The sequence below is a fragment of the Lactuca virosa genome, chromosome 1, assembly GCF_052849685.1.
Source record: "Lactuca virosa cultivar CGN04683 chromosome 1, Lactuca_virosa_CGN04683_v6, whole genome shotgun sequence".
Taxonomy (NCBI): domain Eukaryota; kingdom Viridiplantae; phylum Streptophyta; class Magnoliopsida; order Asterales; family Asteraceae; genus Lactuca; species Lactuca virosa.
Genome location: NC_136426.1, coordinates 268,050,835 through 268,064,715, shown reverse-complemented (window position 1 = coordinate 268,064,715; position 13,881 = coordinate 268,050,835).

Sequence of the window (13,881 nt, the reverse complement as noted above, 5' to 3'; positions counted from 1 at the left end):
ACCAGGCATTCTTTGGATGGTGCCATGATGATCACGCACGACGCGCGCACCATAAATCCATGACTATAAATAGAGAGTCTGGGCAGCTTATATTGCATGCCATTCTCACATTCACTCTCCCTCTCCTTGAAAGTAGCTTCCCTTTGGGGCGGTCCTTGGAGTCCCGAGCTCGATTCAACATTACGTCAAAGGTCTCACGCGACTAGGGTGAGTACACTACCCCTATTTTCAATATTTTAAATGCTATAAAGGGGGAATACATGCCTATCAAATGGTTTTACGAAAATATATTTATATCTATAAATGTCAACCATTTTTTAACGCTTAATGCATGAGGATAATATAGCTATAGATACTATGCCTAGTTGTAAGCTGTGATATTATGCCTAAGAGTTATGATACCTAATAGTTTAGGAAGAGATAATACCTAGATGTTATAATGGCCAAATCCCTAGGCTAATTTAGTACCTAGAAGTTATGTTGGTCAAATATAGGGATATGCACTATACCTAATCATTACTCTGCCCAAATATCATGTTTTCAAATAACCATAATTAGGGTATATATGTATGATAATATATATATATATATATATATATATATATATACAGATACACATACACACACGCACAAAATAATTACAAGATAAAAAGGTTATAATTATCAAATATAAGGTAAAAGATTTCAATTGTGATATTTATAGGAATGATAAACGATAAAAGGTAAATACCTAAGGTTAATGTGTTTGTGAGCTGTTAATATTCATCCAAAGGCCTTGATTAAATTCGGCTCTATAATCCGTAATCTTACGAGATATAGAAAGATATGTACAGATCTATACGAGGATTGACAACTCCACCTGTGATTGCTAGATAAAATCCCGACAGGATAACTTTCTTATTATTCACTATTCGACGTCTGATAAAGCGTCGTGGAGGGAAAAATCATTATTCAAACATCGTCAATTATGGGGGCTCATGGGAATACATTACAAAAACCTTAAAGATCTGACTACCATTAGGGACGCCTTAGAATCATAGATAAATTACATTAGGGGTAATTAAAAATCCTACAAAAATAGTTAATTAGGATTAATAAAATATCCTAAAAATATACTGAGATGGGATCATTAGATATCCTAAAACGATATTAAGCTAGGGTTGATAAAATATTTTAGGAAAGGTTTTTCTAAAAGAAAAATGATTCTTAAACTAATACAATAAAATAAAAGCCAAAATATTTAAAAACTTGTGCACTCACCAACATTATGTTGACGTTTTGAAAATACATGTATTCTTAGGGAGATGAGTGCGGAAAATGGTCATGCCTAGGTGGGGGGGATTTTCAAGGAAGCTTGCTGGAGTTTAGTTCTGTCTGTTTACCGTTTCCAGTAATGTTTAGGTTGTGTGCTTGACTTTTAAACTATGTAATCCCAAATAATTTATAATAAATAAAATAAATGTGTGAGATATACTTTTTTGTTATGTTCTATATATACATATCTATATGCCTCGATCCAATTTCCCCACATTCGCACCGTCCGGCGTGTCCGCCGCCGACCGGGGGTGTGACATTGTTCCATCAATCCAAGAGCCCATGGAGATTTTCCATGACAACGAAGGTGCGGTTTCTTTCACCAAAGAACCAAAAGATCATGGTAGATCAATGAACATCAAAAGATAATATCATTATATACTAAATCATGTTGAAGAAGGAAAACTCATGGTGAATCATGTATCATCATTGGATAACCCTATTGATCCTCTCAAAAATGGTTTGAGCAAGATTAAGCACTTCAAGCATGCTAGGAGCATTTGGCTGAGAGATGATATTAGATTCTATATTTTGGTAGTTCGTTGATAGTTTTGAAAAAATGTAACAACAATAAATTGTAATTTCATGATGATTAGGTAATAGAGATTTATTTAGGATCAAAGAGTGTGATGCCATAGTATCTAGAGTCAGATGATGTGATATAACAAAGTCTAGGTAGTTGTCTTAGTAGCGAAGTGTTCGTTAATAGCGAATGTCTTCAAGACTTCGATAGTGTATGTATTTTATCAGGAACATGTGTTGTTTCGCTTTTAACGTCAAAGTCCAGATTGTCCGTGGAGTACACTATTAGTAGTGTAGGTACATAAGTCTTTTGTATATTTTTCCATTTCGATCTTTGCAGTTTCTCTCTGTACAATCGTACTTGTACTACTCATGATAAATACGATTGGAATCAAGATCTTATTTACATCATGTATGTATATGTACTTTCATTTCTTTTTACGATTGTTTAAATTTCCTTTCATTTGGTATGAGAGTAGGAATCGACAAATCAATTGAATAATCTCTTACGTGTTTTCATTTTATTGAGTCATTTGTTTCGATTCAATTTTTCTACAAGTGCAAACGTAATGCTTTGATTGATCTTTGTGATTTAGCGATTCTGTAATCGTTAATGAATCATTTTTGTTTGATTTCATTCTCTTCAAGTTTATCCTCTTTTCAACATGATTTAATGGTGAATTTGAATGTTAACACCATTATGAACTATGCTAATATGCTTGGGTCATCCATAAAGATTTTGATGCTCCTTCCTGAATATTATGATCAGTGGGCTGATCGCATGGAGGATTACCTCAACGGGATTAGCAGTGGGAATAGCAGGAGAAGCTGAAGATATGATTGTTCTTGGCAACATGCAAAAAATGAATGACAAGAGGTGTAATTGTGAGTTACGTGGAGCGTTACCACCGGTAGTCTATAACTACATCCATGATTGCAAGACTACACAAGAGATTTGGAACACACTCAAGTAAAAGTTCCAAGGAAATGAACAAACGAAGAAAATTTCGGTTACTTAATTCTTGTTTGTGTTATCTGAATTTATGAAAAAGGAAAATGAATCTATTGAAGCTTATTACAATCGATTCAGTAAGCTGATTTACAAGTTTACTATAATGTTGTTCGTACCACTCTCGAGTTCAATGTTACTTTCATTGTTGGTTTGAAGAAGGAATGGAAGAAAATATGTTTGATCATTAAGACTCAAGAGAACTTCGACACTTATTCTTTGTCGAATCTCGACAATATTTTTAAAGCTAATTAGTGTAAGGTGAAAAAGATTGCAGAAGAAAACAACAAAACAAACTTTGGAGGTCTTTTGGCACTAGTCCTGAAAACCACTGGGAAAGAGGTTTGTTAAGATGGTGAAGTGGATGATTGCGAAGAAGGTTTGTTAATGACTTCAGATGACAAAGCTATGGCCTATTATTCTAATAATAATGTCAATAAATTTAACAAGAAGCCAATTGGTGGAAGTTTCAAAAACGTCTAATTCAAGAAGTCTTCATCAACTTCCGGTTACGACTACAATTATTATAATGTACAATATCATCTTGCAAGGTATTCCATGTTGAAGAAGCAAGAGGAGAAGAAGGAGAATGTAAAATATGAAGCTTACTCTGCAATGAAAATTGAAGAGCTTTATGGAAAGTTAAAGAATCTCTCTCTAATAGCGAAGAATTCAATTGAGGAAGATGGAACATACCAGATTAAGTCATTTAGTTCTGACGATGAAGAAATGCGGAATCCAGCTTATGGACTTATGTTCGCGAAGAATGTTGTTGCTCATTCAAAGAAATAGAGTGATTGGGAAGAATTTGTGGAGGAGAATGGAGAAAAGATTGAAGAAAAGAGTGAAGAGGAAGAAAAGTTGATTAAGGGAAGGTGTTTTATGTCAACAACTTCGAAGTCTCCTATGACTGAGAACGTATGTGATCTCCTTTTCTCTCTTAATGTTCCTTTAAGTTCTTATAATGCTATTTTATCTAATTTTGATTATACATGTTCTTACTTGAATGATATGCTGATTTTCGTGAGTAGCGAATTGGAGAAATATAAAGCTTTGCTTTATGAGGCCAGGAATAAATTGGAGGAGAAAAAGGCAAGGATAAAAAGATTAGACTTGAAAATTAAGAATATCCTGATAGACAGAAATTCTCTGAGTGTGGATCATAGTTTGCTAGTTAAACAAAAAAAACATGTATTGTAACTTAACAAAAAGGTTGTATGGTAAACTTACTCTTCTTTATCATTCATAAGATATTTGTAAGGAATAACGCTAAAAATTAATCCCATTCATAAACTTTAACCAAGAAATAGTTGATGAGATAACATATGATTTTGACAGTAAGGTAGTTAAGTATGATCAAGTTCCAAATGATTTGTATGCTTATGGTATTGTTAACATTGATGATTTTTTGGATGATGACTTGGTTGATATTGTGAATGTTACTTTGTCTAAAAACGAACAAATGAAATTTTTGAACAAAAATGAGACTTCGATACAAAATACTCAACATAATTTGCTGATATCGAAGAAGATTTTGATAATATCAATGAAAATGAGGAGGAGGAATGTGTAGATTGCTCAAAATTGTTTGTCATTAAAATCACTTTGTTAGCTAAAAGCAAATAAAATGATGATTCAAAATCAAAGATAAACAATGATTCATCTTTAACAACCAAAATTGATGACTCTCAACAGCCTGTTATTGTCGAAGATATAACAAACAATGAAAGTGACAGTGAGAATGATTCTAGTGAAAAAAAATTCCACGAGTTGTTGAAGCACAAGTGTTTGAGGATTCAGCGGAATACACAAAAATTTTAAAATAAATAGGATAACATTTTCTTAAACAAAACTCGATTCTTTATCCACAATTAATAAAGATTTTCCAAATTAAGTTTCTATCACAAAAGGAAATGGTGATAATGTTGATTTAAACTCGAGTGAATTGTTGAAAGAAGATAATTCGAATGTGTCCGATGAAGGTTATTATTCGAACCAAAATGTTGTGGAAAATGGCTTAAATCAAAGAACAAAAACCTTTCAACATCAAAAGAGTGAAAAATATTTTTCAAAAGATAATAAAAATAACAAATCAGGTGTTTCGGTTGTCAAAGATATTCAATCTGTTGTCAAAGAAAAGTCACAGAAAAGTTGTGATAAGCCTTTATCTGATGAGTTGAAAGATCCGAGAGATCAAAAAGTGAAGACTCAATATGTTGAGAGAAAAACTTTAAAGAACACTTGAACAAACGTTAGTACAATATAATAAGTTGCGGAATATTTTATTCTCAAGGATCTTGTTAGGTCAACAATAATAAATGAAAAATGTTAGTTTGTTAGTTGTAGAAATATAAAGGAAATATAAATGACAACAAGTTATATCAAGTAGACACCAAGTTGATTCATAACGAGGCTTGCAATCAAACACAAGTTAGTAAATGCGAACAACTTAAGGTAAAAAGGAACTCGGTTTAATAGATATATAGAATAGATCAGATCTTGTATCTTTATGATAAGACCAGTTCTTAGTATAAATTAGATACAATCTCATTAATCAAGGGATATATATATATATATATATGTATATATATATATATATATGTATAGATTAGTATGTATACAATATTAGGGAAAACCCTAATGTTGTGGTTTTGTCTGGTTTTTGTGGTCGTGTTCGTGGCTTTGTGTCAATTGTCTTTGTGGCAAAACCCGTCTTCTTGGTGAAGACAAAACCTCTTCTCTAGGTGAAAGGAACATTTGGAGTAATTCTTGTGTCATTTATCTTCTGTTTCAATTGTACTTGAAGTGTATCCGATCATAATACAAACCTTCAGGTTTGCATGATTATTTGCATCTTAATTATGATCCTCGGCATCTCAGTCACAACTGGTAAGAGAATAATCTAGATTACACAAGCTATTGAAAAGATTCAAAGAATCTCAAAATATTTATCAGTTTCATGTGATTGAATTGGTGAGATGACTTTACCTACCTGAAATAGATTCAAATTTAATTATGACATCCCTCCTCAAATTTTGAATAAAAAATATGGATCCTAGCCTTAATTTAAATTTTGGGCTAATAATAAAGGATTAAAATCAACTAACTTGAATTCTCTCTTCTCCCAAATTTTGAATGTCAAATCAAGACAATAATGGTCTTCCTCGTTCTTATGGAAATGTCTTTCCTCTATATTACGGAGATGGTATTCTACTTTCAAGTCAAGGTGAAAATGTATTCCTTCCTTAGGAAATGGTGGAATTGGACATTGTCTATATTCAACTCTTCCACCTCCTCCTCATATGACTCTCCAAATGTCACATTTTACTTGATTTGAAATATATAAAACTACTCAAGCCCCGTTGGCATATAAACTTGAAAATGGAAATTTTGTGTGTGCTCATGTCCTGAAAATGAAGTTGTACATTGAAAATTTGTAAAGGATGGGTATAATATTCCCAAATGAGAAAGCCAATGATTTGGTTCGTTTTTCTCTTCTTGAGTCATAAGGTCAGTCCGTTAAGAACTTTCATATGACGAATCTTGATGTGACCCTAATTGATCTTACCTATATGTTGATGGTTGCTGAAAAAGAAATGCTTAAGAACACTACTAAAGTATAAATGCTTATAGGCTCTAATTCCAAGAATTCCAATGAATCTATTTATTTCTACTACCAATTGAAGGAGGTATTAGAAGTGAAGCTGCCTGAAATACCTGAAAGATCTTATAGATGATAAAGTCAATTAGTGTGACTCTAGTTCAAGTACATACATTATCTAATTCCATAAGTTCCTCTTCTTAGACTATTAATACATGATGTGTTGATTAAATTTTTATGGTATTATAGGATTTAAAAGAAAGAAGGAAGCTTAAGCAAAGTGAGCTAAATCTGATCATGAAAGATGGACTTTGGTCGGATGGTTCGATGGTCAGAATTTGAATCTACTACTCGGGAGTTAGGACAATTTAATAGATTTCTATTACTCATAAGAGATGATTAGAAATATAGTATTTCATTTCATGAATTGTAAGGACATGTTCTAATTTTCATTTTATATCGATAAAAGTTAAGTTTTGGTTTACATAGTTTCCTTATCTTATTATCTTGAAATGACACTAATGAAAGTGTTAGTTGTGTTTCAAATAATAGAAATGATATACTAAGTCTTATTCTATGAAGTGTTTCCACACGACCTTTTGAATGTTTGTTTTATCTCGTCAACTAATGTTCCTTGAGAGAAAACTCACATGTCAAGAAGTCAGTTGGAGTCATGTTGATCATGATCTTGCAAGAGTCAAATGACAGTAATCCTTTTAGTTATCACTAGCACTCGATTAGAAATTGAAAACTTGTTGTGTTTAATTGACATATTCTTATTCTTGTGCACTTTCATTTGAGTTGGCAACACTTATGAGTTCTATGTTCTTCATTTAACTACAAAAAGCTAAGCACGCTGGTCATTGAAAGTACACTGATCAATATGGGTGAGTTGCTAACAACATCAAAGCACTGGTGGGCCTTTAGAGCTGGCAGAAAGCAAGAAATTTAGATTATTGAAGTTCAGTCCATGAAGGAAAACAAAATGTTTTTCAAAAACCTTGTCTTATGACTCTATTTTGGAAATGATACATCCACATGGATGAGAACTTATGCACCTTTAAATCTAGGTGGCAAAAGGTTTCTCTCTAACTCATGAAAATGATTATGAGGAAAGACTTTTGCTGAAAGATTTTAAAGACCTGATAAAGATCAATATGGATATTGATTGTATTAATTGCATTTTCAAATTCACAATATGATTACGACATCCATTTTCATATTTCAAATTGTGAGGAATGTCAATGAATTATTTAGACTTTTAAGAGATATATTTATCACATCTTCAAAGAGTTTGAACACATACACTATCCAGACGAAGTACATAAGCCTAAGAAGCCTAATTAGAGGCTTGGTGAAGCAATCACGAAATAGGAATATACACTTCCATGAGAAATTCAAAAGGTATTGATTTCTATAAGTCCAATTGATTTTTGAGTACATATCAAAGCTATTGGGAGCATAATAGTTATGCCTGGTATTGCATGTTTACAATACTATCCATAGGGAACAATGTCTCTAATTTTCACGTTGCAAAAGTGGGGAACTGTTTTGCTATAGTGGACGTAAGGGAAAGGCCACTCATACTTCGTTATGAATCTAAAGGTTTAGATTATATAGTTTAATAGAACTTAGTCAAAGGCATATATGAATAGCATGTTGAAATGTTTCAACATTAGAGATTCGATATATGCAAATATTATAGCAAGGAATTGAATAGATATTGGATACTTGTAATAATGATTCAAGTCCCATATGCTTCGAATATAGGATCGATTACATATTCTATAATATTCGATTATTATATTTTTCAAATTCTTTTATCATTGTCTGAAAAGGATTAGCATTGGATGTGACTAGAATTTTCAAACAACTGCCAAGAATGTTCTAAGGTTTTACTGAAGAATTGGTTGCTTGTGGAAAGATGGAAATATGTTATTGTCAGAACGGACCATAGTGACACATTCTGGATTGAGTTGATTGTCTGTCAGAATCTTTGTCATATGGGAATATAGGAATGTTTCCATAATGGGACATGTTTTCAATATCAACATGTGAGTAGGAAAATTTAATGCAAAGAAGTGTTCATGAAGAGTACCTTGAAATTGAGACTTCATAACCATGGAATTTTCTCTAGTAACAAGTTCCAGGGGAACATTCTTTAATATCGGAGGCTCAGTATCTGTGAATTTGGAACCTCGACATCACAAAAAGACAATACATGTAAAGATAAAATTCCACTACATCTTAAATAATGCCAAGAATTTGGAATGGTGAAATGAGGATCATTGGAGTAATGTCTAGTCGATCTGTTCATAAAGGAAGGACCATCGAGAGGCATAGTATACATGTTTATAACATGGCATAACTGATGTTATCTACTTCAATTAGTTAGTTGATTACTCGAAACATTATACAATGAATAAATTCGTAATTTTTATGGTGATTAAATAATATGGATTTATTTATGATCAGTAGGTATGATACAATACTCAATTAATTTATTATTGTGTTACACTTTGCATGTTTTACTTCCCTGGATAATTTTTATACTATTCAAAATTCCACAGTCGTTCATACTTTTGGAAGTAAGTAGTGAATTAAGACTGTCATGAATTGATTGTAGATTGTCCATTGAGGTTAAGACATTGCAATTGGAATTGCTACAATATTCATGATTACTATGAAAATAGATATTTTAAGTATTGGATAGACCCACACTTAGAGATTACATCACGGATTTTAATAGCAAGTAATTCTAAGATGATAATATCTTTTATTCTTAAAGAAGAGATATATATTTCATATTTTTACAAATCAGTTGTGCATTGGTTTGCTCAAACGCATCTCGTAGTTGGATGTTATAAAAGGTTATTCCATGTGTAATTTTATATGTAGATTGTATGACAATATAGTCAATGTGATTCATTCATTTTGCCTAAATAAGGAAAAATGGTATTACCATGTTTATACACATATTTAGGCATTATTTAAATACATTTTAAGTTATATTTTGGTTAATTGAAAAGATATTTGATACTTATTGCGTTGAATTACATTTTTCATCCAATTAGAATATTCTTGAGGAAAAAAGACAAGAAGTGACGAACATTGGAACCTAGAAGGATTAGAGCTGAGTTGGAAGCTTAATGGAACTTAAAAGGAAAAAGAATTAAGAAATTACGCACCCCACGACATGACAATGGAGTACCACGACATGATTACTAGGAAATCCTTGATAGTTTATGTATGAAGGGAACTCATGACGTGAGCCTCATAGCCTCACGACGTGAAAAGTCAAAGGTTCTAGAAGATATATACGCGGAAGCCAAATTCCTTACCAGACACGAATTCAATATTTCTCACGAAGTGAGATGATAATGCCATATTCGATTTTGAAAGTTGGATTAATTATTCTAAAGAGTTAGTGGAATTCAGAAGTCAAAAAACATGCGAGATTCGACTATTAAAGGAAGAACTCACTTGAAGTTAAGAGATTTGAAGATTCACTCAAGATAAAACATTACACATTCAGTTTGATCATGTTTAGCTTTATTCGTATTGTGATTTTGTGTTTGATTACTACCATGAGTAGCTAATTTAGTATATTTTCGTTTAGTTATATGAAACCAAAAACTATGAGTTAGTTTCTTATTTTATGGATTATATGAAGATGAATTTATTTTGTGTTTGATTATCGATTCGTAGCATGTTAAAGCTTTAATCTTTGTTGCTTACATTCAAGTTAAGTGTAGTTAAATTATTATTTTAGATTACATGAGCTTGATCACCTAGTAGTTTACGATCATTAAACTATTAGAGATAGGATTCATCAAATCTTAGATTAGGTAATAAAGACAAAAACTTTAACTGTGTTGGAGAACATGATTTGATCATAATTGTGTTTGGTAAATCGTCTTGACCATAGATATTTACCTTAGATATATCTTACATAGCTAAATTATCAATAATAATCAATTATGTGTTTGCCTGTTTATAATCGTTACATAGTAGTTCATGAATTGAGGTAGATATTAGGAGATCTGATCAAGATTGCTAATAATATCTATTATAGTAACCAACTTTATTAATTCATGAATAAGATCTAACCATAGGAAAAAGGTGGATTCAAAACTAAACGAAAGTTCTTTTAATACCTTGATAACAGTCATATTAGTTAATCGTTTGTTAGTTAAGTTAATATGAACTTGCAAAATCAGATAAAATCCCCCACTTTCGTTATTTGCTTTTAGATTAATTTTTTGTAGTTCTTTTAGTTAATTGAATTATGTTCCGTGTGTTCGATACCCAACTTACATTTTTCTATCCTATAAACTGACTAGGTACACTGACTATTAGTGAATTAGTAGATAAGTTTCGTAAGAACTTAAATTTAATTTGGTGGGTATATTTTTTCACATCAAAAAGCGATATTTGTAGGCCCTCGGTGATTTGCGTTGATCTATAAAACTAGGCTCCTGGTCTAGACTAAATTGATGCGTTCGATTTTGTAGTCTAAATAGATCACAAATCGGGAAACATAATAAATGAACATGAGGTTCATCATTTAATCCATGACTCAGTTCATACGATATCTTTTATAACGAAGGAATATCTTATCAGTTATAACGTGTCTATGCCAGAAACTAAATTGGTATATTCTTGTAATTAGAAACAATGTCCTTTTTGGGTTGCCCTCATAACTAGAACTTAATTAGAATGACAATTATAAAGAGGGGATGATTATTAGATTATTATATGGTTAATAAATTAATTGGAAATTATGAGGAAATGACTTGTTAATATATTATATGATTAATACATTGGAAATAGATAGTTGATTTATTAATTTATTATATGATTCACAAATGAATATGAGATCAATAGTTAAACAATTGATTTGTCAATTTATAACGTTAATAAATTAATAAGAAATCAAATTCAATTAATTAATAATTAATCATAATTAATCTAGATTTTATTTGGGATTAATTGGAATTGATTAAAGGTGCAAGGGTGAATTGTAATGGTTCAATAGTTGAACAAAAGAAGCAATTCTAAAACCATCCAAGGGGTGAATGGTTTTGGGTGCTTCCTTGGGGTTTCCATAAGCCTCTGGATCCATATAAGGAAATGATTTGGATTGGGATTAAATTCATTCAAATCTTGCTTGGTCCCTAAGTTACCTAAACTATAAATAGGACCCCTTATGATCTTAATTTCGTTCAGGCACTTCCCATAAGCATTAGGAACGAAATTTTTCTCTCCTCCTCTCATGTCAATTATTTTCTAGTTCTAGGGTTTGGGTGTGATCCATTAGAGCCATCAAACTTTTGGTGCTAGTTTTCGAAGATCTTCAAAGGAAAGATTGCACTCATTTGTTTACTACAACAAATCAAAGGTATGTAACCCTAATTCTTGTGTTTTTTGTTATAGTAGGATTTCAATTAGGGTTCATGTTAGTTTGTTGTTTATAGTATATTTCATTAAAAGTGTATGACATAAATCCTCTAGGTTTCATGTACCCTTAAGTGTTAAGTGAAATTCCATAAGCACATAGTTTTTTGTAACCTATAAAACCTATCAATTAGATTTTTAAAAATTTAACGCAAAATGTTGATATGATGTTTTATACATTTTTAAATACGATTTAGTACATAATTATCATCACTTAGTTTTGGTTTTTAAAATATGACTTTTTTTTAACATAAGATATATAAAATGAGTTTATAAATAAAACGAGTTTTATTCAATAAACTTATAATGTCATAAGATTTTTATTATTAAAAGAAGTTTAAAATAATGATTTCGAAACTCATCAAAAACTCTAAGTCTTAACTATAAAATAAAGTTTTATTAAAAGACTATCGTTGGTTCTTAAAGCGTTTAACAACTAAACTTTAAGTATAAGATATTAGTTTATAAGTGATCATTTTGAAAGGTTAGTGAACTAAAGTTTTATTTGGAACCTAAAGAACCTTATATATGAATTATGTTTTTACAAAAGGTATCATGAATTGTTGGATGCATGCAATATTTATTAGACCATGTTTTTATAACTATGTTTTAGAACATATATAAAACTTTTTCTTAAAAATGCAAGTCATTAACGTCCCTTTTGAAGAACATTTGATCATCATTTATACGCTCTTTGTGGGGGATGGGTCACCTAACCACTTGGATTTTGTCTTATGATGGTCGAGGTTGTTTTCAGATTTGTTGGTGGGATAAAGGTCGCCTAACCACTAGTGGAATGTCAATACTTCAAGTTTTTCAAGAAGGATGACTTGATCAGGAATCTTGTGTGATAAAGGTCAACTAAGCATGAGAGACCCGATGCATAGATGAGATCAAACATCCTAAGTTAAACAATAGTTGTTTGGGATCCCATTATATGTGAATTACATTTGATGAAATTGGTAATCCATACCTACCGAGTTGGATTAAGTTGATGGGGTAAAGGTCACCTAACCATTCACATGTTTCACAACTTGGATCCTAGGCTTTAATAAATTAATGTTTTTTAAACAATAAAATGTATTAATTTTTAAAGAATTAATATTAAAAATATTAAATGATGTTTTTTGAAATTATGTATATGACTGTGTATACTCTTATGCCCTTGTAAAATATCTCTCTTGATGAATTCAACAGATACTAACATTTAATGGTTATAATTTCTATAACTAGTTTGATGCCCTGAGATTTTTCCTTAAGAATAAACAGAAATTATATATACTGAAAGGTCCAATTCCTGAAGAACCGCTGTCAACCAGTATGTTTAATCATGATGCTTGATGGAAGCATTATTATGATGAAGTTGATTTGTCTCACATCATATGGGGAACAATGATTGTTGACCTCCTGAAGGTCCTGGAGAATTATAAAGCATATCAGAAGTTTCATCAAGTGAAGTAGTTGATATTGTCATATTTATTCAATTATTTTGTGCATTATCTTAATATTTTTAGCTATATATTTTCTTATTTTAGAAAAAAAGATACTTAATATGTTAAATTTTTTTTAGCAGCAACGACATGATCGAGATTAAATGGAAGCAAAATGAAAAGTTGGAAGCAGGAAAAATTGGATCAAGACAGTTGAGGTCAAGATTCTAAGTATTCTGAAGTCCAACGGCATGGACATATGTTGCCACGCCATAGCAAGACGAAGATTCGAGATTCAGTTGTTGCCTTGGGGAATACACGTTTGTAGTGAGCGCCACGCCGTGGAACCTATTTGCCACGACGTGGGAGGCAGTTTTTGGAAACAATATATATATATATATATATATATATATATATATATATATATATATATATATATATATATATATATATATCCGTTCTGCTTTCAACCCTAGCTTATGCTTCAAGAAACTCTCAATTTTTGAAGACTGGAGACGTCCTAAGAGGCTTTGGAAGATCTGATTTTG